Source organism: Manis javanica, chromosome 16 (genome assembly GCF_040802235.1).
Source record: "Manis javanica isolate MJ-LG chromosome 16, MJ_LKY, whole genome shotgun sequence".
NCBI lineage: Eukaryota > Metazoa > Chordata > Mammalia > Pholidota > Manidae > Manis > Manis javanica.
In genome coordinates, this window is record NC_133171.1 from 22,812,934 (window position 1) to 22,838,334 (window position 25,401).

The 25,401-nt window shown below is 43.6% G+C and overlaps 1 long non-coding RNA gene across 1 annotated transcript; it reads right to left on the reverse strand.

Annotated features, from left to right (window-relative positions):
* Nucleotides 1-695: 695 nt before the first annotated feature.
* On the reverse strand, nucleotides 696-24,834 carry LOC108389039 (uncharacterized). The gene is made up of 7 exons (XR_012126059.1): nucleotides 24,754-24,834; nucleotides 22,656-24,454; nucleotides 21,413-21,580; nucleotides 15,127-15,313; nucleotides 12,442-12,691; nucleotides 6,891-7,065; nucleotides 696-2,946 (listed from the first exon to the last, which is right to left on the reverse strand). It is a non-coding gene; the product is annotated as an uncharacterized lncRNA (long non-coding RNA).
* Between the last annotated feature and the right edge of the window lie 567 nt (nucleotides 24,835-25,401).

Below are 25,401 nucleotides of genomic sequence, written 5' to 3' on the forward strand. Positions count from 1 at the left end.
TATCCTATGAAGATTTTGCTTAGTAACCTAGCCAGAAATACTGTCTTTTATAAACCTTTATAAACTCCTAAAGTAATTATTTTGTTTCTAACAAAAACAGCATTTTCTATTAGATTTTCATATTTTACTCTATAGAATTTATTTAAACACATTTTTTGCCAATTAGAATAAAAGCTCTTAGAAGTTAGGATAATATTACATGTAGCCTTAGAAATACATCAGGAATTCAATAAATGCTTCCTGAGTGATTCAGTGAATATATTAATGAATGAATGAAATATAAATAAATGAATACTATAATTTTATTTTCTTTAGAGCAAAGATTATTTCTCATCTTTTTATTTCCCCAGTATTTCCTAATAGTGTCCCTTGTATGTCACAAAGTATATTAAATTATTAATCTGAACTAGACACTATTTTATAATGTTTAAGTAGAAAATTATAATTATTGGTATTTCCCACATTATTTAACATTTTTAATGTTCCCAGAGGTTATTGAACAAAGAAATTGATACCGAAGTAATTTTTAACCAAATTATTTTCAAATGTCAAATATTTATGTTTGGGATACAACAGCTGGCATACTAAGAAGCCTCAAACTCGTATGCGCATACCTGTCATGCCGACTAAAATCAGTGTTACAGATTTCTAACAAAGAACATTCATATTCTGTAGCCTAAACTAGAATAGTCATTTTATTTGTTGATTGCAAATATGCATAAAGGAGGCAAATGCAATTATGTTGAATTTTTGATATATGAGCCATCAAGAAACATCAGCTGTCCATCCATGACCAGATGTCATCAAAAGGACTTTGATTCTGATAAAAAGACACTACAAAGTACTACTAAGTACTGTTAAATGATTTACTTTTGAGTCACAGAAAGGATATAATCCAAAGTTTCATTCAAATCCAGTTTAAACAAATAATATCTTGATTAGTAGAACATCAAAACACAAAGTTTATTATGCTTGAAGATCACAGATAACATAAACTTGGAATTTATCCAAATACACTTGTAACTAGAGTTTAAATTAAAACAATGTAGCTCCTTTTTATCAACTTATCTCAAATTTCCCTTTCACTAACAATCTCTAAGAGGGTTAAAACACAGCCTTTCTCTATTTAGACTGATAACTAACATTTTCTGCAAACCATTTTATGAAAATCAGCTCTATATCCATATTTATTTTGATGCCCAACCTCTACTATGGGACACGAATGCATCAAGTTCTCACTTCTCCCTCATCTGAAGATGTTTGGAGATGAGTATGTGCTCCTAAGAGGATATACTGAGGATGTGCTCAGTAGTCACACTGTCTTGATTTCTTGCTTCCAATTTCTTCATAAAAATCATTCTTGTGTCAGAGAGACAAAGCATTGAAAATATTGCTCAAGAATGAGCAAATCCAATTCCAAGAGTTACCCAAGGAAAGATGGCGGCTTCCCGATCAAAACTGATGAGGCACGGCCCGAAGATAATCAACTACCTTCAGATAGCACTATGCTGCATAAGCGTGTTGCATAAGTTAGCAAATCATGCTCAAATTCCTGCCAGGAAAGGATTGTTGGAAAAGAATTTGTGAAAGAATATGCACAGCAGTCATAAAAACAGGAATCTTCAGTGAGCATCTGGGCCTCACAAGATCCTTGGAAGATGGCACAACCGGGCCCTAGACAGGATCAGAGTTTGGGAAGTGGTCTGGCTGCTGAGCTTCCCTCTCAGCAGTGGGGTGACTGCCCCCCCTTCTTCTGCTTGGCTGCTGCATTGCCTGGCATTTCTTGCCTCTGCTTCTGCACCCCTGCCTCCTTCTGTACTCCTACCCCTGCCCCCTGCAGCCCCTGCCCTGGTCCTCCTGCCTTGGTGCCGGGCCCACAGGCTCCCTTCCCTCAGCTGCTGCTCATTAATCGCTCTTACTCCCCCCTGATGCTTGTCCCCTCCTTTCTCCTTGGGGCACTTCAGCTTCCTCCCCGTCGCCAGCCACTCACTCTGACGTGTTCAGCTGGGATGCCCAGACTCCAAATGCGGGTCTAGGTCCAGGACACAGACAGAGGGACGAGACGCAAACCGGAGGAGGGGGCACCTCCCCCTTGGGGCTGGAGGGGAAGGAGGTGGGGGCACCGCAGCAGGCTGGGAGCGGGAAGCAGAGAGGATCATGTCTGATGACGACCTCTGTCCCCTTCACGGGATCAGGGACAAGGCCTACCGACGGTGGAGGGCTGGGACTGACAGTGTGGGCCGTGCAGGTTTGGACTAGCTTGGAGGGGAACGAGGGAGGAGCCAGCAGCAGGTGAGGACGCTGAGGGCAGGAGCGCTGAGGCCCGGAGGCAGGCGGGCCCAGGTGCCAAGACCGCTTGGATCATGTGATTCATTCTTGACTGTGTTATTTGAAACCCAGCCACCCCCTGCTGGTTCCCCAGCAGTTTCCTGGGTAGGAGGGATGAAGGTGGGTGGAGGGATCGCTTGGATCCACCACCTTCGCTGAGAAGGAAGAAGGGCCAGGAGACGGGGAGGCAGGGATGCCAGGGGCTGGAGGTGCCAACATGGAAGGACGGGCAACCTGGATTGGAAAGTAGGACACGCGGATGCGGGGGGCCCGTTGGGGCGAGGCCATGGCGCAGCGTGTTGGGGCAAAATACAGCCTCTTCCTCGCCGCCCTTCTTTCCTCTCTGCATCCAGGCCGGTCTTCTGACGTGCCTTGATCGATGGGATGCAGACAAGGGGATGCGAGGCAAGTCCTGGAGTCCGGGCCTCAGGAGGCCTCCTGGCCTCCACATCCCCCTCTTGGAGCACTGTGCAGGGACTGCCGCAGCACGAGGAAGCCCGAGACGGAGACGAGGGCCAGAGAGGCCCGACGTCCCGGCCACTCAGCCAAGCGCCGCCTCCGCCCAGTCCCAGCCACGTGCAGCCATGGGAGCGAGCCCAGGGGACACCAGCCTACAGACTGAAGAAAAATAATAAATGTTTGCAAAATACAATGTATTTTTTAAAATAAATAAATCTAGCATGTGTGAGGCCCAGCGGGTAACCCAGAGCAAGCAAGAGACAAGGTCAGAGAGGACACGGGGTAAGGAGTAATGGTTGTGCTTGGAGATTATTGTCAGGACTTGGACTTGAAGAAAAATGATGCATAAAGGAAACAGAAAATGCTGCATCATTTAAATTTGCATTCAGCCTTCCACGATGACCTCTCCTTGCATATGGCAACTATTCTAACAAAGAGCTAGGTTCTGCTAAAATCAGTGCAGCAATCTAGCTCTAACTTTTGAGGCAGCAAGATAAATGGCATAGTTTATTTTTATATTCAATTATCTATGCCTAAAAATATAATAAAATGCTGAGTTTAAATGTGGCCAATATGACCTCAGTAATGCATTCTGCATAATTCCACCTTAAGGCATTTCCTCAAATTCCCTGCTTAAAACCAAAGGGTTGTCAGGAAGAGGCTTAAATAATTACAGGAATGGAGATAAAAGAGACTGTTAGTAAGAAATTATAAATCAAGATAACATTTGAAGGTACAGAACTCAAGAGGTCTGGAAGAAAACAGATGCTCAAAAAAATCACTCCAGCATGATTTTAACTCATTTCTCCAAGATGCAGGCAAACCTCTGTAGTCAGGTAATATATTAGTGTAATTAATTTTATGTGTTATGCATTTCCCCGATTGCCCTAAGATATTTTTAATTCCTTGCCCTAGAGAATTTTGCTGATAGCAAAGCAGAAGTTGCTTCAAATTCGCATTTTACACAAACTTTTATGTTCAAGTTTTCCCCAGATGATGTCTGGGTGTTGTTTCTGGGGAGCTCTCATCATGCTGGGAAGCCAGGGAGGCAGACAAAGGGCAGGCGCGTTGGTGAGGCAGGAGCGGAGCGACGAGGTCCCTGCTGCCCGGCAGTACGGCTCTGGCTGAGGTCGGCACCCGTCAAGGCAACGTGACCTCGAAGCCAAGGCACGCGGCTCGGCAGGGAATCCGGACGTTGGTTCAGCGCTCCCAAGGCCACCAAGGATCGGGGGCATCCAGTGGTGTCCCGAGAAAGCGGACTCATCCCACGGACCAGTCCGGGTCACTGGATCTCTCTGGGCGAGCTCCCTTCCAACCTCGGCGGCTTTTACACAACCCACGGGGAGCAGGAACTCCGGGACAGGGCCTCGCACAGCCGTCGATTTATATAAAATGTCAACTGCAGATTCATGTCCTGTAGGTGGACTGTCCTGAGCTGACTTTCCCAAAAACAGCTCTGAAGAACCTGGGAAGGAGGGAGCCGTGTGCAGTTCAGTAACTGCCTCTGCCAGCTGGGAAGCAAGAAAACCGGGGAGGCTGACGGCCTCTAGGAGCTCCTACTCGGTGCTGATGCGATGGGGCATCTCTGCGGCCTGGGGGACGGAGGCCAGAGGTGGCAGCCCAGGGAAGGTTAGGGAAGCTTTGGGGATGTCTAAGGAGACGGGTTTGTGCAGTGAGAGCCAAGTAGGTCCCCCTGGGCTCTTCTTTCTTAGTTTTCCTAGGCCACGGAAGAGTTCCGAGGGGCAGCGTGTGTGTTTAAAGCTCTCCATCTTCCCTTTCGTGGCACCTGCACTTTGGCCTTGTCTCGACTTTCCTGCCTGCAAGGCGGGGAAGGATTTCCCCTCTGAGCCCCATGCATGCTGTGTATATAGTATTGTTTTTTACACTTAAATGCTGATCCGCTTGGATTGTATTCAGGTACACGGTAAGAAATATGGATCCAAAAGTTATCCAGGCATGCCCTCGCTCGCCCTTGTAATCACCTACTGATATGGAGATGGCTACTTCTCTCCATCCCTTGGAAACACCTATTGTATGGAGATGCACTAAGGCCGGGCGAGAGATTCTGGAAATATTGCAATTGTACCAACAATTAATTAGTCTAGTAATGATACTAAATATGGCTTATAATTACAGGCAGTTTATTCATTTGGCAAAAAAATATGTTGCAGCGCAAACGCTATTTACCACCGTTTTGTGTGCTTAGGTGCAGCAGAGAAAAAGATGGACACCAGTCCTTGCCCTCTTGGAGCTTTTATTTTCATTAGTCAGGCGTGTCTGTGCTTTGGGGACTCTGCTCACCTGATCTTTGGACATTCTGTTCTTCTGGGTCCAGGGCAGGTAGAGAATTCTAAAAAGGTTTGCTTGTATTTTGAAACATCTTTTAGTTATAGAAAACTATATAAAAGTCATTAATTTCACTCATCAAGGGCTGTGTTTGAGAAGAACAATGTCAATTGTGTTACGTGAAAATATATCAATGCCTAAATAAAACATTGTATTTTACAAATAATGATTAAGATCTACTAGAACCAAGTGTGTTGAGGCCAGCTTATCTAAATTAGCCAAGTATCTAAGTAACTCACTACCTACACTTGTTAGGTATTTATTCCGGAACATTTTTTTTCTTTGCCCTCAAAGCTGCCGTGCCCACAACCCCTCCTAGCCCTGTGCCCACACCTCTCCTAGCCCCCATCCTGGAACCTTTACAACCAAGGAAGGAAACGGTGTGGTGTCTCTGCTCCCAGATGGGAGTTCTGAGAACCCAAAGGAGACAATTGAGACCAAGGGGCCGAATGCAGGCTAATTAATTACAATTTGAGGGGGTGGAAAATCCATTTGTAATATAGAGGTAAAATTTAATTATTTAGGCAATGACCTTACTAACTGAATTGAAGCTTTGCCTGACACGCACCAACTATTGTATACCTGGCATTATAAAAATTCATCACACTTTGCTTTCTAAAGTAACTTTACAAATAGAAATAACTCCTCCTGACTTCTAAAACCCAGTATGGTTTTTCAAAAATTTTTAATGGCCACACAGGAGGAAATGCATTTTCCATCCATCATGATGCAAACACATAACACACATACAATGGGAATTCAAACAGAAGCCTCACAGAACAATACTCTCCCTTGCATACACAGCGTGATGTGTTCTATTATCTCCTCTTCTATTCTATATTTTCTTTATTTTATGAGATCAGTGATACTTTAATTTTTTGCTCACAAGTGTAATTCTCAGCTGGCTGTGGCTCATCTACACACTGTCTTCATCCAGGACCTCAGCTGATAGAGTAGCTTTGATCTAGAATATTGTCCTTTACTGTGTCCGTAGAGAAACTGAGACAGAGACCTTGGGTGTAGCCAGAGTAGGGTGAGGGCCTCCGGAAAGAGCAAGGCAGGATATCTGCAGTCAGAGCAATGTAGCTGCATGCAACGAAACCCCCTACCAAAGCTCTGTGTTAAACAATAAGCTCTAGGGTCATTCTTCAGTGAGATCAGTTAATATTCCCCAGATAAAGAAGAGTAGCACATGTTTTATTATGCTAACCATTTATAATCATGTGTAAGATTCACTGTAGCATGCTAAAAGGCCCAGGCCTATGTGCTGTCTTTCCTCCTTCAGATCTGATGAGGTGATTTTGCAAACTGGGCAACTAATTTAGCAAGTAAGCCCAGGCATAAACAACATAGTAAAAGGCATAAAGGATTCCACCTAAAAGACAAGATTGCATTTTAATACCCAAGAATTTAAGACCTTAGAAATTCTTAACTTACTCTTTAGCAAACAATACCTCAGCCCACCTAAGCATGTGGGCAGGTGGCCTTGTTTGATATGCCCCCAGACCAAGGTGCTGGTATCTCAGAGAGAAATCATCAGAGCAGGAAGTTGCTTGTGTTGTTAGTTCTAAATATTCAGGGACTGCTTAATAAGTCCACACCCCTAAGCTTTTCTCATGTTCCCAAAAATCCTCAACTGCCTATAAAACCCCTACACAACGCACCACCCCGGACTCTCTTGTCCCCTACTGGCATGAGCCAGGAGCTCTGTCCTCTCACTTTCTCTCTAAATAAAAGCCTGTACCTTCCTCTCTTACCTTGACTGTTTGTGCAGCTCATTCTTCAGCTTCGTGAACAAGAACCCCGGCATCAAAACCATATGCTTGTTCTTAAGACTTCTGCCCAGAAATGAAACACATTCCACTCCCGTGCACTGGCCAAGGCAGCCAGGTGGCTGAGTCTGATGTCACCAGGTGGGGAAGCACAGTCCTCCTGCAGAAACATTTAGAAGACATTTGTGGAAAATAATGCAGCTTACCCCAGAGCTTTACACACATACATAGTTTCTTATAACTCTTAAGGCCATGTTTATGTTAGGCATTATTCACCCAATTTAAATTATGATGAAAATGGGGCTTGTACTGCAGAATTATTAAACAACAAAGGCTGGATCCGGAGCAGATCTGTGACACACAAACCTGTTTGCATAACTTGCACATGTTTTTTATCATATCCCAAATGACTGAGTTTTCTCTTAGAAAGATCTCCTAAAATGTAACAATTATGGTCAAGAAAATACAAACTTCACAGTGATGTTCCTAGTGTATCATTTAACAATAATTATAGAAGATTCAGATCTACAGTTTGGAAAACATTGTTTATGGAAATTCAAAAAGGTTCAGAATGTGTTTTCCATATTAACTGATTCTATAAAAGTAGTATCACATTTAGAAACTAATATTGCAGAGCTGTGAGATACAGGAGTTGTGGAAGTAACACTTCTACACAATGTGATAGTTAAGTCTTATTTCAGAAAAAAATTTTGTCCAAATTAAAATAGAATTACGTTTTGGCATCTTTATTGAAAATCATTTAACTTTATATGCAAAGGTTTATTTCTGATTCTATAACCTATTCCATTGGTCTATATGTCTGTCTTTCTGCCAGTACTACACTGTTTTTATTACTGTGGCTTTGTAGTAAGCTTTGAAATCAGGAAGTGAAACTTCCAATTTTGTCCTTTTTCATGATTGTTTTGATTAGAGGTCCATTGAGATTCCATATGAATTTTAAGATTGACTTTTTCATACCTGCAGAAAATGTCACTGGAATTTTGATAGTAATTGCATGAATCTGCATAAAATTTGGGTAATATTAACATCTTAAGAAGATTAAATTTTCTAATTCATGAACATGGGATGTTTATCCATATATTTATTCTTTTCTTAATTTCTCTTGGCAGCGCTTTGTAGTTTTCAATGTACAAGCCTTCCACTTGCTTAATTCTGAAGCATTTTATTATCTTTATGCTGTTGTAAATGAAATCATTAATTTCCTTTTTAGATTTTTCATTATTGGCATAAAGAAGAAAACATGTTTGTGTGTGTGTGTGTTGGTATGTATTCTGCTACTTTGCAGAACTAATTTCTAACCATTGTTTCCATAGAATCTTTAGGGTTTTCTCTATATACCATCATGTCATCTATGAAGAGAGATAGTTTTACTTCTACCTTTCCAATTTGGATGTCTTCTATTATTTTCCTTGCCTAATTACTCTGGCTAAATTTCAGTAAATTTTGAACACAAATGGCAAAAGCATTCACCCTTGTTTAGTTCCTGTGTTTACAGCAATAAATTTCCCCCTTATCACTGCTTTTACTGCATCCCATAAGTTTTGTTATGTTGTGTTTTTATTTTTATTCATTTGTATTTTCTACTTTCCCTTATGATTTATTCTTTGACTTATTGGTTTATGAGTTTTTTTTAAGTTTCCCTAAGTTTGTGAATTTCCCAATTTTACTTGTTCATTTCTAACTTAATCCTGTTGTGGTTGGAAAGGACATTTGCCTGATTCCTGTGTTTCTAGATCTACTGAGACTTAGTTTGCAGACTGACATATGGTCTGCCAGGGCAGAATGTTCCATGTGACTCAAGAAGAATGTGTGGTGGTTGTTGCATAGAGTGTTATGTCTAGTTGGTTTATTGTGTTGTTCACAGTCCCTAATTTCTTTATTGATCTTCTACCTGGTTGTTCTACCCATCATTGAGAGCAATATTAAGGTCCACAACTATTATTGTAAAGTCATTTCTCTCTTCATTTCTGTTTCATACATTCTGTTTTGAGATGTGCAAATACTTATACTTATTCTAAATCTTTGATGTATTAAAACATGTTTCATATATAATGCCCGTCTTTGTCTCTTGCAAACTTTTTTGATGTGATGCTTATTCTAGTAGAGTCATGTTCCCCGGGCCACCTTGTGCATGGAGTTTCTTTTCCCACCCTTTCATTTTCAACCTATTTGTGCCTTTGGAGGTAAAGTGACACTTGTAGACAGCATATAGTTGGGCCTTTTTTAAAATTTACCCCATTCTGTAAATCTCTGCCTTTTGATTAGAGAATTTAAGCTATTTATAATTAAAGTAATTACTGATAAGGAGGTACTTACTTCCATCATTTTGATATTTGTGTTTTATATGCCCTATGGCTTTTTTGTCCCTCATATTGACATTGCTCCCTTCTTTGTGTTTAGCTGATTTAAATTTCCACTTCATTTCTTTTTGTGTATACTCTCTGGCTATTATCTTGGTGGTTACCATGGAGATTTTACTTAACATGCTGAAGTTATAACATCCTAAAGTTATTACTTTGCATGTAAACATCCTAAATCTAGAACTTTATAAATATGAAGTTATAATACTGAAGTTAGAATTCCAATTTGAATTGATAACAGCTTATCTTCAATAGCATAAAAAAACTACACTACCATGCAACACCTTTCCCACCACCTTTTAGTTATTGAAAACATAAAATTACTTCTTTCTGTATTGTGTGACCAAAAACACAAACTAATGATTATATTTTTATGAGTAAGTCTCTTAAATCATGTCAAAAACAAAAGTGAAGCTACAAATCAAAGTTATGAAAAAACTATTTTTATAATTGTCTATGTGTTTGCCTTTACCATAGATCTTTATTTCTTTGAGTTACTAAGTTCTTTTATTTCAATCTGAAAGACTTTCTTTAGCATTTTTCACCAGGCAAGTCTACTGGTAATGAACTCCCTCAGCTTTTGTTTAGCTGGGAATGTCCTAATTTCTCCATTTTTAAAGGAAAGTTTTGCCAGATACGGATTTTGGGTTGATTTTTTTTTTCTTTCATCACTTTGGAATGTCAACCCACTGCCTATGGTTTCCAGGGTTTCTGACTATCTGCTTATTACCTCACTGCAGGTCCTTCTATGGGATAAGTTACTTCTATCTTACTGCTTTCAAGATTCTCTCTTCTTCTTTGTCTTTCAGCAGCTCCATTATAATGTGTCTCAATGTGGGTATTTTGAGTTTATCCCACTTGGAGCTTTTTGAACTCTTTAGATACTTATATTTTGTCATTTCATTAGATTTGGGTATTTTCAATAATTATTTCTTCAAATAACCCTTGCTCCTTCCTTTCTTCTCCTTCTACATCTCCCACATGTACAGGTTGGTTCGCTTCACGGTGCTCCACAAATGCCTTAGCCTCTGCTCACTTATAGTCAATATTTTTTCCCTTCTATTCCTCAAACTTAAATAAATACCATTGTCCCGTCAACTCAAGTTCACTGCTTCTTTCTTCTTCCCGCTCTAATCTGCTTTTGAAACCCTCTAGTGAATTTCCATTTCTGTTATTGTACTTTCCATCTTTAGAACTGTGGAGGAGAGTTCTTTTTTATGTTTTCTATCTCTTTATTGACATTTTTATTTTGTTCATCCATGATATTCTTGACTTTGTCCATGTCTTTTTTAAATCCCTTTGACCACTTTTAAGGCAGATGTTTTAAAGTCTTTGTCTCATTAGTTTTCCATCTAGTCTTTCTCAGGGCTGATTTATGTTGACTGATTTTTTTCCTTTGAATATTCCTTTTTAAATGTTTCTGTGTATGCATTGTGCTGCTGTTGTTAAAAACTGGACATCTGAACTGTTTAATGTGGTAACTGGAGAGGAGATCTCCCTTCCCTGGGACTTACTGGGATTTTTTGGGTTTGTTTTTGTGTCTATTTTATTGCTATAGGGTTTCTCTGGACCAAAAATAAGCCTGAGGTATAAACTTAAGGTCTCCTCAGGTGTTTTCTGAGCCCATACATTTCCCTGGGCATGTGCAATTACTTTCCAAATTTCCCTTTATATATGATTGCTTCTGAATGTGGTAATCCTTAATTGTCTGGCTCCCAAAGAGGAAAAAGAGAAAAACGAAGGGGGACAAATACAGGCAGCAGATCTTTAAACCCCCTGGAAGTCACATCAGCAGGAAGGGGAGGGGTCTGCAGCAGTGGTGGTGAGGTGCTGACAGGACTGCCCATCTGTGTGTCAGCACCTCCACCCTCGCAAACACCAAGCAGCATTCAGGAAACTGCTCCGAGCACTTGGAAGGCAGGATCCTCATCTCGCCCTGACCTCTGCCAGCTGCAGGGGAACTGCTCCAGGGGCATCCACATGGCTGCCTGCCACGGGCTGTGGTGTGTGGGATCAGCAGCTATGACTACCCTAAAAGCTGAAATTGACCAAAATTAAATGCACCTCACCATTCAAGTCTTCCCCTTGATGTTGCAGGCTCCTAATAGACTGAAGAGTTTCAAAGTAGTCACATTTGACTTATTTGTCAAAATTTTTGAGTTCGCTTCCTAATACATGGCATATGTGGGATAAAGAAATCATTTTCTGGACTTCTCAAAATGAATCAAAACAAGGTCTGCACCCAGGGCTCACACTTGTCTCAGTCTGGGAAGCCCTGGAGTCTCCCAGCCCTGCCCATGCTCTGCCCTCACCCTGCAACAGCCTTTCTTTCCCTCCAGAGCTAAACTAGGACTTGTTGCATAAATGATTAAGGAAATTTACTTCATTTTTCATTTTCCCTAAAACTTTAATTTACAATATTCATTTCCCTTTTAGCATCATAAGGGAAAGGGAATGGGCTGTCCCCAGTGCAGAGAGCCTTGAAGTATAGTTCTTTTATTTCTATCTCCTTAATGTCTCTCTGTCCCGCTTCGCACCAGGACCACTGCTGGGCAATCCCTAAGCCGGCCCTTCCTCACCGCTCTCCTTAATGGTTGTCGGTCTCCTTATTAAAAATACTCTCCTGTTCTTTGCATTATGCATGTGGCATTACGATGATCTGTTTTGTCTTCTGCTGACAGTGTTCTGTCCTAGCCTGAGGACAAGGATTGTATCTTTTAAAAATCTATTTTGCAAGTATCTTGAACATAAAAATTTTTTTGAGGTGAATGAGCAAACTTTCAGATTCATTTCTAGATGTGCTCATTCATAGGTATTTATTGGGATACAACTGTCATTCATTATTCAATGCGATGGGGATATAAAGGAAGACAAAACAGGAAAATTCTCATTTCCATGGAATTTAACATTCCGCTGAAAGCACGTGAAATTATCCTTGCTGACATTAAGTAAGACCAGCCACCTGCTGTTCTATTCTCCCTTCCTTCTCACTGACAGAAACCTGTGTTTTGATAGTGGTGGTTTAGCCACACAAGAACTCCTTTGTCATTTTCCCTGAAGCCCAGGGAGGCCAGTTATGTAGAAGAAGTTGTTGAACGAGAGTGTCCAGGAAGGCTCTTCAAGGGGCTGCCCCACCGACCCACGTTGCCACTTACCTTCTTTCTTCCTGGGAGCCAAACGTGATGGCTGGAGCTGAGGCCACCCTCTTGCTGCCGTAAGGACAGAAACTGTGCTCAGGGTGGTGGAGAAGGATGACGGAAGGAGGCTGAGGCACTGACCTCATCACAGGGCCACTGCACTCCCTCTGGACTGTCCGCCTCTGTGTTTAAGTGAGAGGGAAATACCTCCCTCTGTTGTTCTAGACACTGGTCTTCAGATGGTAGCACTGGCAGCTGAATTCAATTCCTGGAAAATGCAGGAGATGATAGGGGCCATCAGATACATGAGAGGGACCGACAGAGGAAACACAAGGGAGACCGGAAAGATGCTGTGAGTGAAAGATGACTTGTTGCCTAGTCGTAAGGAGGTAGAGAGGAAAGCAGGTACAAAGGAGCTTCCAGATCTTATCTGAGGAAGCCCTCAAGGGAGAAATCAAAGACAGGATGAAGAAGGGGTTGACAGCAAGTTGGAAATAATGTCAGACATGGGAATATTGAGGGAACTTTTATTTGGTAAGGAAAATCTCAAGACAGTTTGGGCAACTGGTACCGGGAAACCAGTGAAATATCCATGAGGTGGCCCCTAAAGACATTAGGGAACGCAGTGCACGGAGAGGTCTGAGTTAGAGCCTCACGTCCAGCACCCGGTGTGCACGGACTTGGGAACGCTCGGCATTACCATGGGGGTGAGAAGTGCAAGGGAAGGTGCTGGAGCTCTGGCCCTGGAGGGGCAGCGACCACAAACAGGAGCCAGAGAAGACAGCCTTCTGGGCAGGACAGCCAAAGAGCTCAGTGTCATGAACTCAAAAAAACAGAAAACTGCCTTTATGTTGCAGTACATAGACATAATGTTTCAAAGTCAGGAAATCTTGAACTTCCCTATGTTTTGTTTACTGCAGTTAGCTATCCCTCTGAGAAGTCAGTCTGAAAAGGAACATCAGGCCTGCAGAAGTAAATGTGAATGGCCCTACATGCTGCTTTAAGACTTGTGTTGTACACGCCTGCTGCACATCAGTAAATTGGATCTTACTTAGATTGTAGCCTCTTTGAAAGTTAAGGCTAAAAACTCCAGCTTAAAGAATATTTTTAATTACCAAATTTCCTGGCAAAATCTAGTACCTAGCTGGCTCTGAAAAATTTGCTATTTGCATCTTTGTTGATTCACCCAGGACGCAGGGCGGGTCCGCGCTTGGCTGACAAGACGGTGCTTGGGGGATTCTCAGACCGCTGATGCTGAAGTTCGCATGTAACTGGCTCTACAATTTGGGATTCTTTAGAAGGGAAGTATAAATATTTAAAAAGGAAAGGGTTATTACTGTGTTTTCTTTAATTGATAGAAGTGAGGAAGGAAAAACCTGAACATTTAAAGAAATTCAATATGTTCTGCTTTAAAACCAACTGAAATGACTTCAACTCCAATCACTCCAGATTGTCTGGTCATCTGTCTTTCCCAAGGTGAAATCTGAAGTCGCATGGACTCTATGTTATTATTTTAATACATGACAAGATTCCAAGGGACGCAGCCTCTCCTGCACACCTGTAAGAAACCAGTTAACGACAAAATAAGCCAATTGCTATTAAAATGGGCCCAAGTTTTAGCCACAGCAAGTTGCCTAATTTGTGGATAGAAGAAATCTTTCTCTAAAATGCTATGACTTGGAAGTGAGAATTTTCCAGCCTTGTGCCATAAAAAAATAACAATGGCAGAGCCCAAAAGATATGCTTTTTCTTTTGCCTCAGAGAACTTGAAAACCTGCAAAAACTGCACTTACCAGAGGTTCACATGACTTCTACATCATAATCCATTCCCCTTACACAACCTCCACCTGTTTTTGCACAGGGCTGCTGTCTTGGGCCCCAGGTGCTTCCTAATATCAGCCAACACGTTCTGTGTTAGTTCACATGTCTGTGTCCTGCACTGTCCCCGAGCACTAGCTCCGTTAAACCGACGTTCAGAGAAAACAGTAAGTGAAAATACGAAGATTTCTTCTATACCATGGAAAGGCCAGTTTTGTTTTATTTGCTTATTTGTTGAATTCTTTTTTGCCTAACCTCTTGGGTAGCAGTAACATTATTACTGGGAAATTTCCTTTGATATTTAACTTAAATTTCCTGAAAGTATTTAATAGAGTTATTTAGTCTTTAGTCATTTCTGTAGAGCAGAAAGTAAGGGCTCAGTGCTGCATTCAAATCTCTGCAGGGTATCCTTTTTATAGCAGTTAAGAAAGGCAACATTTTATATGTGTTTATGCAAATATTTTAAGCCTCGATCACCAATTCTTCACAGCTCTTTCCCAGCCTGTTCAGCTGTGCTTTTTGAGGGGGGAGACCCCTCAGCAGACCTCTTGACAGCTCCCATGCACTTGAAAGAAAATGGTTTCCACTGGTGGGAGTCTTTTAAGTCAGAACTGGGACAAGCTGACTATCAGTAGGAAATGCTAGAAAATGGTACGGAGAATAAAGTCTCATTATGCTCAGTCAGTATATGTTAAAATGATACCCACTTTAAGTCCACAGTTTCCTGTACTCTTTAGGAAGATTTCAAAGAGGATATTTAAATGCATGGTTTTTTCAATCTGAAAATTAGCATGCCATGCTGTAGATTAAAAATCATTTTCTTTCTTCCCATGTGGCTTATTCGTACTGTTTTTGTTTGCAATACAAATGAGGACGAATACTTACCTTCCATGTTTCAACTCCGATAATTTTCAATAATGATGATGAGATCAGTCCGTGAGCGGTGGCCGCCAGAGAATAGTGTATAGATCTGCCTTCATATTGCAAATGCATAGACATTATGTTCCAAATCCAGGAAATCCTTGAACTTTTATGTTTTCCTTCACCCCAGTTTGATCCTCCTGTGAGATGTCTATGAAAGAAGATCAGAACTGGAAAAGCAAAAGGAAATGGCTCTACATGCTATTTATAATACATAAACTTGTAAATAAACCCAACAAATGAACTTTGGAGAAAAAAGATGACTTAAAGCATTAATGGGAAATGATGTACTTACTCATCTTTTCACAGAGAGTGCAGTACGCCAGCAGGCTTAGGTGCTGAAAATAAAATGACAAGACAGAGAACTTGTCCTCCTGGAAATTAGCTTAGTAATGACAGTGATGTCTAATAATTAAGTATGTACGCTTCATACATCAAGATGCCTAAGGGAATCTCTGTGATGGGAGCAGACCTGCTTTAGAATCTTCTCTGTTTCACTATTTTTGGTGCTTTGAATAAGCTGTGGGTCTTCATATATAAAGATAAATATCAACTGATAACACAATCTTCTCTGCCTTCAGATTTATAATGTCTGTATCCTGGAAGTTTACACAACAAAATGTTATAACATTTTCAGACTTTTTTTTAATGGCTGTGTGTGGACCATGATTTTAATCTAATAAAAAAGGTCTGGCAGAATAACAGTAACTTCAGTTAACGGCTGTTCACAACTAAAAGTAAGAAGGAAAATGGGTCTTAGAAACATAGAGGGTCATTATATGAGGGCTGATGACTTAAAGGCAGATCTGATGCCAGGACTTCGGTGACCAGGAAGCCACAGTCCCAGTGAGAAAGAGCAAACGTGGTGGAATGGTGGAAATAACCACCTGTTTCAGCCATGGTCAGGCAGGTGTCTTCTTAGCTGCAGCTGAAGCCAGTCCTCAGGGTTCAGCATGAGTCAGAAGCACGTGTGGATTAAGAACCTTTCAAACCGTGACATGGATGCTAACATGGTGGCAACATGGCTGCACTGGGTCAGGTGTGACAGTGACCCAGCCTCGGGTCTCAGGGGACACCAGCGGGCATCTGCAAGAGGCACAGAATACAGATAGCTCTGTGCACACAATGATCGTGGCATTGGGCTGCAGTGAAGGAACTCCAGGGAAGGCTTTGCCTGAGGTGAGGGTCTGACCCTGGGCAGAGGGCGAGTCCTGTGGCCATGGCAGGCCCTCCGTCCCGGCTTCCTCCTCGCTGTGTCCTGCCCATCCAGCCCGCTTCTCCGTCCCTCACGGTGTTCACTCCTGCCCGATATTGATCCCCATGCAACACCGGTGCATTAAGCAATGAGCCTTCAAGCAGTAAGCATTCTTTTCCAGCTTGGAAAGGGCGAAATTAATGAACACCTTTGGCATTTGAAGACTATGAAACTCGCCTAAGGTCACTAGAGAGGAGGCCTCGTGGGCCTTGATTAGTAACTTTTCGCTTAGTCCACTGGGTACCTGTAGACCTATTTTTGTCAGACTTTCTAAAGAAATAAATTATTTATTTCCTAATTGTGGAAAGTTATTGTTTCAGCTGCTTGTTAAAAATGGCCACAGAAAATGTATCAACCAGTGAAGTAAAACCATATTCACTGAACATAAAAAAAAAATGGAAGCTTTTCTTTTGTGAAGGGAAAGAAAAAAGGTGGTGGGTTTGGGAAAATAAAGATATAGATAAAAGATATAGACACATATTTTAAAACCAAAGTGAAAACTAGTAGAGATTTTAAAAATAGTCGGCTGCATTCTTCAGAGAATTTCAGGGAAAAAAAATCAGCAGCATAAAAAAGAAACCTTAACAAACAGTTCATCAGTTCACCCTTACAAAGCAAACATCAAATGTTTGAAGGTTTTGTAAATTGTTTCCAGACTCTGGGTTGACTGAGTTCTTTTGCCAAAATTAAGAACATTGTGAATGTAGCACAATGCCTAACAGGACATAGAAGGTGAAGCAGTCTCTCTCTCCGGAGTACTGCCAATCATCTTGCTGCCCCCTGGAAATAGAGTAGGGCAAAATCAACTCCAAGTCCTCACTTATTACTGATTTTTCTTTGTTCGACGTATAAACTTTCCTGTTAAGAGCTTCCCAGAATGGCCAGGAGTCCAGGGAAGGGGACCACGGAATAGAGCTGTTCAAAAAGCTTTCAATTAGAATTCTAGAAGCGATGTCATTGAGAACAGTACTATGTTACTAAGCACCACATTTTTCTCCTCTCAGTGCATTGAACTAAAAGAAGCACAGGTGGTGTGAAATGAAGGGCAGAGCGGGACCAGAGCCCATCCCTGACTTACACCGGGCTTCCTCTCGGCACCCGCCACCCCGACACGGTCTGCCAGCCAGCACCAGTTACCTTCTTCCTCGGCCTTAGTCATTAAAGACAATGAATATCATCTTATATAACAAGTGCTAAATTATGAAACTATTTTAAGGTTTGGAGAAAACGAATTAAACCCCTTACAGTTTATAAAGGATGCGCATGATTTTCCTTAAAAAATGTTGATTGTATTGTCATGTGCAAATTTCAGGAAAATGCAAATAAAAATCAAAATTCAAAGAAACAGTAACTGTCTAAATAAAACGTAATTTTTCCACCCTGCAAGGTGACACAGTGTTTTGAATGTTTAATGTAGAGTTCTTTTGTTCAGCAGGAGAGATGTACACTGTCTTTTAAGAGAAAACAAATGAGATCTCATTGGCAAAATCCCATTTTTTGTTAAAGAGAGCTGGTATGTGTGGAGTTTCCGCACCCTCGGAATGCACGGGGAGAAAAGTATGGAATGAGGCACAATTATAACCGTGCTCTCTGCGTCGGGAGGTTTTTTTTTTTTTTTAAGCAGATCTTAATTTTTTTCTTTCTATTTTATTCTTGACTTTGATAAAGAGAAAAATGCTATTTTAAAAAACTGATATTGTAGAACTTAAATTCAGAGGGAAATTTGATGTTCATCCAGCCAGTCCGTTCCTTGAGGGGCGTGGCTCCTCAGGGGAAGGGCAGCAGCCCTGGCGTCTGGGCAGGCCGAGTGGGAAGCTTCCGGGAAGAGAGGTTTTGGGCTTTTTGGTTCAAGCCTCCTCCCGACTTGCAGCCCCTCTTCGGCGCCCCTCGCCCTCCGTAAGGAGTCAGTGCGTCGGGCAGGCGCATTCTTTGAACAGCAGGCCTCCCAGTTCCTCAGGGCCGCTTCGTCCTGTTTTCCAAGCCTCCTTAATCTCTTGGCGCAGGCATGTGGGGCAGGGTGGGGGCAGCAGGGAGGTGAAGAAATCGAGCCTGCTGACCCCCTATCCTGCACAGGCGCCTCTTGCAGACACCCCATTTTCTGCAAGTGTCTCTCCGAGGGTCCCCTCCTGAGGCTGGGGATAGGTAGCACCTTATGTCGGGAAAGTAAAAACATGCATTCCTCCTAGTCTAAGAACACAGAATTCTGACTCATCTGCTGCCAAAATGATCTTTGTAATATCCAGACACCTCCAAATGGTTTTTGATGAACTCACAGTGAAAAGAACGAATGGAAAGGGAAACTAGACATCGTAGAATTGAAGATAATACCTGGAGAAATATTTTAAAATTGACTCTTTCTGTAATCCACAACTAGCTCCATCGATTTTAAATATTTCCACTGTTGGGTTGTCAGCTACTAGAGCACTGGAAGGCTGAGGCGTTTCTCCTGGACTCATTCATGACACCTGATGTGGTTACGTGACCCTCAGTGGTATTTCCTGGGCTTGACACATGCTGTGCCATCTGGACATTCACACCCACAGCCACACAGACCCTGTCAGAATCACACGTGTGTTAAGTTTTCTTGAACCAGGCATATCAGAAAACTGACTAATAATTCAAAATATCCACATGGAAAAATAAACAACCCATAATTACACGTTGGTCAGCTGACATACACCCAGGACGTGAGTGAATAAATTCACAAAGTATTCTATCCTCTGTGTGTGGGGACTTTCTTGTAGCCTTATTAATATATCACCTTAGAAATTAATTGAAGAAAATCACCCATAGTATCTTCAAGGGATCAAATGAGCACCTGCTGGTTCCAGTTAAGTAAGGTTTTTAAATACTTGGTGGTCTCAGTTGGGACTCCAGAAGTAAGCCTTGGTTTCAAACTGTCCCCAGAATCTTCTTGGCCAAGGAAGATAGAGCAATTTGAGAAGTGAATCTGACTGTGCAAAAAGATGGAGTGAGAAAAAATTGATCCTTTGGGAAATATTAACTCATGTACATTATAAAAGCAGGCAATAATTCAAACTGCTATTTTCTGGGATCCTAAAAACATCCCACAGAGGCCCTTTTATCTGGGCTTTCAGACAAGCTCAGCGCAGAATGGAGTGTGAAAGGCATTCGGGCGCGGGAGTATCTCGGTGAGTCAGCCGTCAGTCGGCTTTCTGTCCCACGCATCCTAGATCGGCCGGTTCAAACCCCTAGAAGGAGAATTCCTGTCGGGTTATTTAGGGTTATTTAGGGGGAGGGTTCTCTCACCTGCGCAGGAGCGCAGCTCACCCCAGGGCTGTTTTAGTCCTGCTGCTCACTGGTCAGCCGGGGACGCCATGGGCTCAGATTCTTGGGGATGGGCAGGGACAGCCGGTGTCACCCACCCGTGTGCGTCAGAGCAGAGCAGGAATGCGGCAGAACCGACCCCGGTTCACGACTGAGCCTCAGGCCCGAATGCGCAGGTGGCCTCCAGAGCCCAAGGAGGAGCCGAGTGCGAAGGGCAGGGTGAGAGCCGGGGGCAGCCAGGACGGCGCGCGGGGACCGCCCCGCGGCAACGGGTCTGTGTCCCTTGTTCCGTGGACGTGTCTGTGCGGTGGTTCCATCCGCCGTGGGGTCTTCGACTCCCACTACCCTGCACGTCGCGTCGTTTCTAGGAGGGCTCGCTCTTCTCTTGGATCAGATTGGTTTGTCCGGTGGTCACCTCTCTGGTCACGGTGCACCCTGTTGTGCTTCTCCAAGCACGCGGTGCACCTGTTTTGCACCGTGTCTGAGAACCTAACACTGGAGGCTGCTGTGGGGCATTAGGCCTGCGCCGCGTCTGCTGGTTCTCACTCTCAGGGCCCTTGCTCGTGACTTATGATTCTAAGTGGATTTTTCCTTACAACATCTGGGAATTTGTAAAAATGCGATTTGAAGCCGAGTTCCTCGGATGCACAGTGCTTTGGCCAATGGGCACTTCTGACCCAGAGCCACCGGCCGTCACATTATTAGCTTGAGGTTATCAGTCCACTCTGGTTGTGTGAATTCAGCCCACAGCCTGTGAAGGACACCCAGTGCTGTGGATTCTCAATACCGGTCTCGCTCCAGAACCTGTGCCTCCCGCTCAGCGGGGCTCCCTTCCCTTAGGGCTGTGCTCACGGCTGTTTGCAGACCCCCTCACACCAGCTTCATGGTCTTCATCGTCTGACTTCCCTCCCTGGCAGCTGACCAAAAAGGAGGCCGATTTATCTCCCAGGATTCTGATTCTCACATCATTTATTTTTTTCAATTTTGAATTTTCCTTATTTTTTGTGCCAGCTCAGCTCAGCATTTTAATTGTTTCAAACAGGAGGGTAATTCAGAATTTTTATTCCCCCAAACCACCAAAAATAAAAGTTATTACTGCCTTAAAAACGTTGATGTTCTCATATTTTCCCCCATTGGACTATGTGAATCATCAGTGTCTTTCCAGGACCTTGCCCGAGCTGACCTGGAGCCGGGCTGATAAGACGTAGGTGAGCAGAGCAGATGGTTCCACAACGCTCATCCCATGTGGCTCTGACCTCGGCTAGACAGTCTTGTTTTGTGGTTACTATTTGTTTTGTTGATTTCCACGTGAGACATTTGCAAGACCCATTCCTTCTTCACCTCCCACCTTCCGTGATTCCACTTTAGAGACCTCTTCCTTAAGAAGCCCTCCTAATGTGAAGACAAGGTCAAGTTTGCCTAATTTAAATTTATGCAACACTGTGTGCTCTCCTTCTATGGCATTATCAGAATCACAAGGAAATGATTAATCTGGGGATTAGTTGTTTGATGTTTGTGTCCCTGAGAGCTAGAAAGAAGTGACAGTGTATGTCTTGTTCATGGAAATATCTCTGGCACCTAGCACGGTGCCTGGCATATGGCGGTCCTTTGTAAATTCTCCGTAGAATTGATTCTTAAATGAATAATTGAAAGGCGTTATACAAAAATACTAAAAGGGGAGGAACTGCATGGTAACCTCTTTCTTACCTTTTACTTCAAGCATATAACAGATGTGGATTAATAGTTGTGTAGATGATTAACGGTGTGTAACCAGTTCTCCCCTCTCAGGAGGCCGGCCGAGGGAAGCGAGTGCAGTCGGGCAGGCGGCCACCGTCGGGCCTCTGTTCAGCACCAGGGAGTTGCACTACTTACAGCCTCAAGGGTTTAAAGAAGGGAATAACACTTATTTTAGACCACTCATATGATTCAAGCTTTTTATCACTTCAAATTTATTTGAATTTGGACATTGCATGCTTACTGTATCTAATTACTTATCATTCAACCTTACAATATTCCCTGTGGGGCATTACAAAATGAAGATAATGGAAAAGATGACTGCTGTGTGTACAAACAAGGGAACACACAGACACTCTGGCAGCAGACATTAAGTACACATTTTCCCCTTCACTGAGTTACATCACTTTGTATGTCCAGTAAACCCTGTGACAGTCTTGCTTGATAAAGTTCCATTTTATTTGAGCATGAAACAAAACTTAGAAAAGAAAACAATAGAATAAAATAATGCTGCCAAGAAATATCATATTTATTTTGGATTCTTTTAGTGGCATTCTCTTTATGATGTGATATAGGGAACTTACCTTTAAAATATTGGAAATAAATTTATGCTAAACCCTAAAGCACTACCTGAATATTTCCAAATAAAATTAGTATAATCACTCCAATTAGAACGTTCCATAATTATAGTTAACGCCATATATTTGCTTGACAACTTGTTTCCTATTTTTCCTGTGAAAAAGCAACACCACCACTAACAAGGACAGTTCACATTAGAAGTTCATACAAGTTCACATTAGAAGAGAATTTAAAAGATAATTTCACTCCAGAAATGAATCTGTAGTCATCTTTTGTGGCATTTTTATTCTGAAAGATTTTTAAAAATTTTCTTTGTAAACAAAACAAGATAAATAGGGCCGCTTACAGTTTTACAAGAAGCAGCCTACCTTCTGTACACAGAGGACCTAGAGCCCTCCAAATTACGTGTGACAATCAGCACAGTGATTCCAAAGTGCCACAGCCGAAAACTCACTTTGCAGGCCCAAAATTACTTGTTCTTTTCACTTGGCTACATAAAGTATTGAAGAAGAGAGGGCAAAAACAGAAATTGAGAAGAAGAAGATCGCCCGGAGTGGCAACTGAATCTAACAGAGGAGGTTTAAGCAGGATAATACCAAGTAACATTGGGACAAATTGGGGCCTATAAACCACTTACCCGACATGCCGTCGTCCGCACACAAAGATTACATGTGGTGACTCAGGGAAGCGTCGGAGCACCTTTTCCAAAAATGAGACCTCTTGGACAGAAAAGCCCTTTTTCTCGAGATCAAAAGAGCTAAGAAACAGCAAAATCAGACTGGAGGCAGGGTCTTCACTCTACGCATGGATGCTTTACCGTTAGCTGGACACCCGAACGTCGGCTGAGGAGGTGAATGGCCCTGGGCGGGAGGGGAAGACGCAGTCCAGCAGCAGGAACGGAAGGAGTGGGACCCGAGGGCACGGCGCGATGCCAGTGAAGTGGCACCTCTGCGGTGGGGGGGGGGGATCATGGGTGCAGGGGCTGGGTGCCCTCAGACCACCCTGGGGGCGGCTCTCCCAGTGAGGGCCCTGCCTGAGGCGGAGCAACGTCCAGGCTCAGTCCCGCCGGCCCGGCGCTGTCATCGCCCAGCCGGAGAGGTGACGGGACACTTGGCATGCGCAGGCCTGCAGGGCGCCCCGGCCCGTCTGGGTTCCAGCAGCCTCATCACCCCCAGGGTCTCTTCCCGGGAAACTGGACACATTTATTCTCTCCCTGCCACTCGTGGAGGCTCGACTTTCCAGGCTACTGATCTGTGCATAAATTAAAGGATTTTTTGAAAGGAATAGTCAGGCAGGGAAGAGATAAACTGTGTCTTCTGGAAAGTGATTTGAAAGCTGGTGGCCTAACCCGAGAAAGGGAGACTTGACCGTGTGGTCCAGTGGAATTTGGGGGCCGAGCGCAGCACGCGCTGTGGGCCGTCGGCCGTCCGAAGGCGGCCCCTGCCTGCGGGGCAAATACCAGATGTCCAGCAAGTCCAAACTGGCTCCGTCCCGTGCAGGCTGACGTCCTCACAGTGAGCAAACCGCAGTGAGCGCCTGACCCCCGTGGCCCGCGACGCCGGTCACAGCCTCGAGCCTCCGACGCGGGGGTTTTGGGTCACCGTTCGCCTGCTCCGGTCATCTTTCTGCAGCGCGGCTCAAGCACCCCTCTCCCCCGAGTGCTCGCGCTGGGCTCGGTGAGACTGGCCGGACCGGCCATCCGGGCTCCCTCCTCCTCCCGCATCGCGGGCCTTTCAGGAAGGGGGCCCGTCCACTCTTGAGCCTCTTCGTCCCCAGCGTGGTGCCAGGCGTGTGGGAGGCACCCCAGTGACGCTGATCAGAAGGCCCTGATGTGGCCCCTTCCACACGTGAGCCCCCAGAGAATGGAGGAGCAATTAGATTCCCCGGTGTGGGTGGGGTGGGAGTCAGGAGAGGTGGGCGAGCCGAAGGCGCAGGAATACAGGTTCTGAGCAAGCGCGGGAGACCTTCCCCGGGACCAGCCTGCATGGCAGGGAGGCCTCCCGGGCAGAGAGGCGCCAGCGTGAGCTGCGCACAGAGGCGGCCCTGAAAACTGCTTTGGATCCGTGGGCCTTGAAGTTCCCCTCAGTCCTGGGCCCAGGGACTCTCCGGACGAATTCTTGCTGTGCGCCCAGCGGCTGCACAGAGGCCTGAGACTTGGGGGAGCTGTGGCCTCCCTGGGGCTGCACGTGGGGGCATCTCCAGGGCAACACAGTGGACCTTAAGGGAAAGGACAATAAGAGGGGTCCATCTGGTAAGCAGAGTGGGTCTGATGACTCTTGCTGATGTTTTCCGAGTTCCAAGTCCCTCTGGCATCTCACATAGAGACCCTGCCTGGCGGTGCGGCTTCCTCAGGGTCAAGGCCGGAAATCACACCCACGTGCTTCTCTTGTTGAGGGGTAGACGTTATGCTCTCTAAAGCTCCAGGAATCTGGGAACCTTGAATTAAAGTTCATAAATGAAGATCAAAAGTGCCTTTAAAAACGTGTCTTAGTGGTAGAGTGGCACTGATGCCACACGACCCCAAGTTGCTGGACTCACTACGACCCAGTGCACAGAGTAAAATCCAAATCCTTTAACATTTAAGTATACACTACTGCTTATAAGAACTATCTGACACTGTAAATGAATCATTATAAAATTATTTCTGCTATATGGAGAAATAACTCAAACACACTAGATGTCATTCATCCATTCATTCATTCATTCGTAACTCACACATATTTCTTGATTTCTACCTGGGTACTGAGGATGGATGTGAGGCCAGCTCGTTTCCAGCAGAGCTGATGGGAGGCACCGTAGCATTTCCTTTGCCAACTGTGGGATAAGGAGCAAACAAGATCCAGCTTATACCTTTATTTTAAACATGAACTTCCAGATATGGGGCCCCCAGTGAACTGTCTCCGTACACCGCTCAGTATTTTTGTTTCCTTGGGTAAAAGCAAATTGATTTATATTATGTAAATGAAGTGACTGAATAGTCAAGTCTTAAGTGATGTAAGAAAATAAGACACCGCAGAGGCCTGCAGAAAGCTTGTTCACTATTATGCATGTATGGCTCAATCACATGGCTAATTTTTTATTGTGGTCACATGTGACTGCAGTGCCCAGTAGACACTGAATTTCTTAACAGTGTGTGCAGAGGGCATGGGTGCTGATGCCACCTGGACTTCATAGGCCAACCCACACAAGTCACACAGCAGGACACGGTCACAGATGAGACCCAGTGTTTCCCAGTCTCTCTCTCACGTGCATAGAGACACACATGCACAAAAATAAGTAAATGAAAGTTATTTTCCATGAGTGAGGAGCAACTGCTTATTAGCAATTCTTTTCCTGAAGTACTACTTGATTTAGACTAGAAATATTCTGTTGAAAAAGTCTAT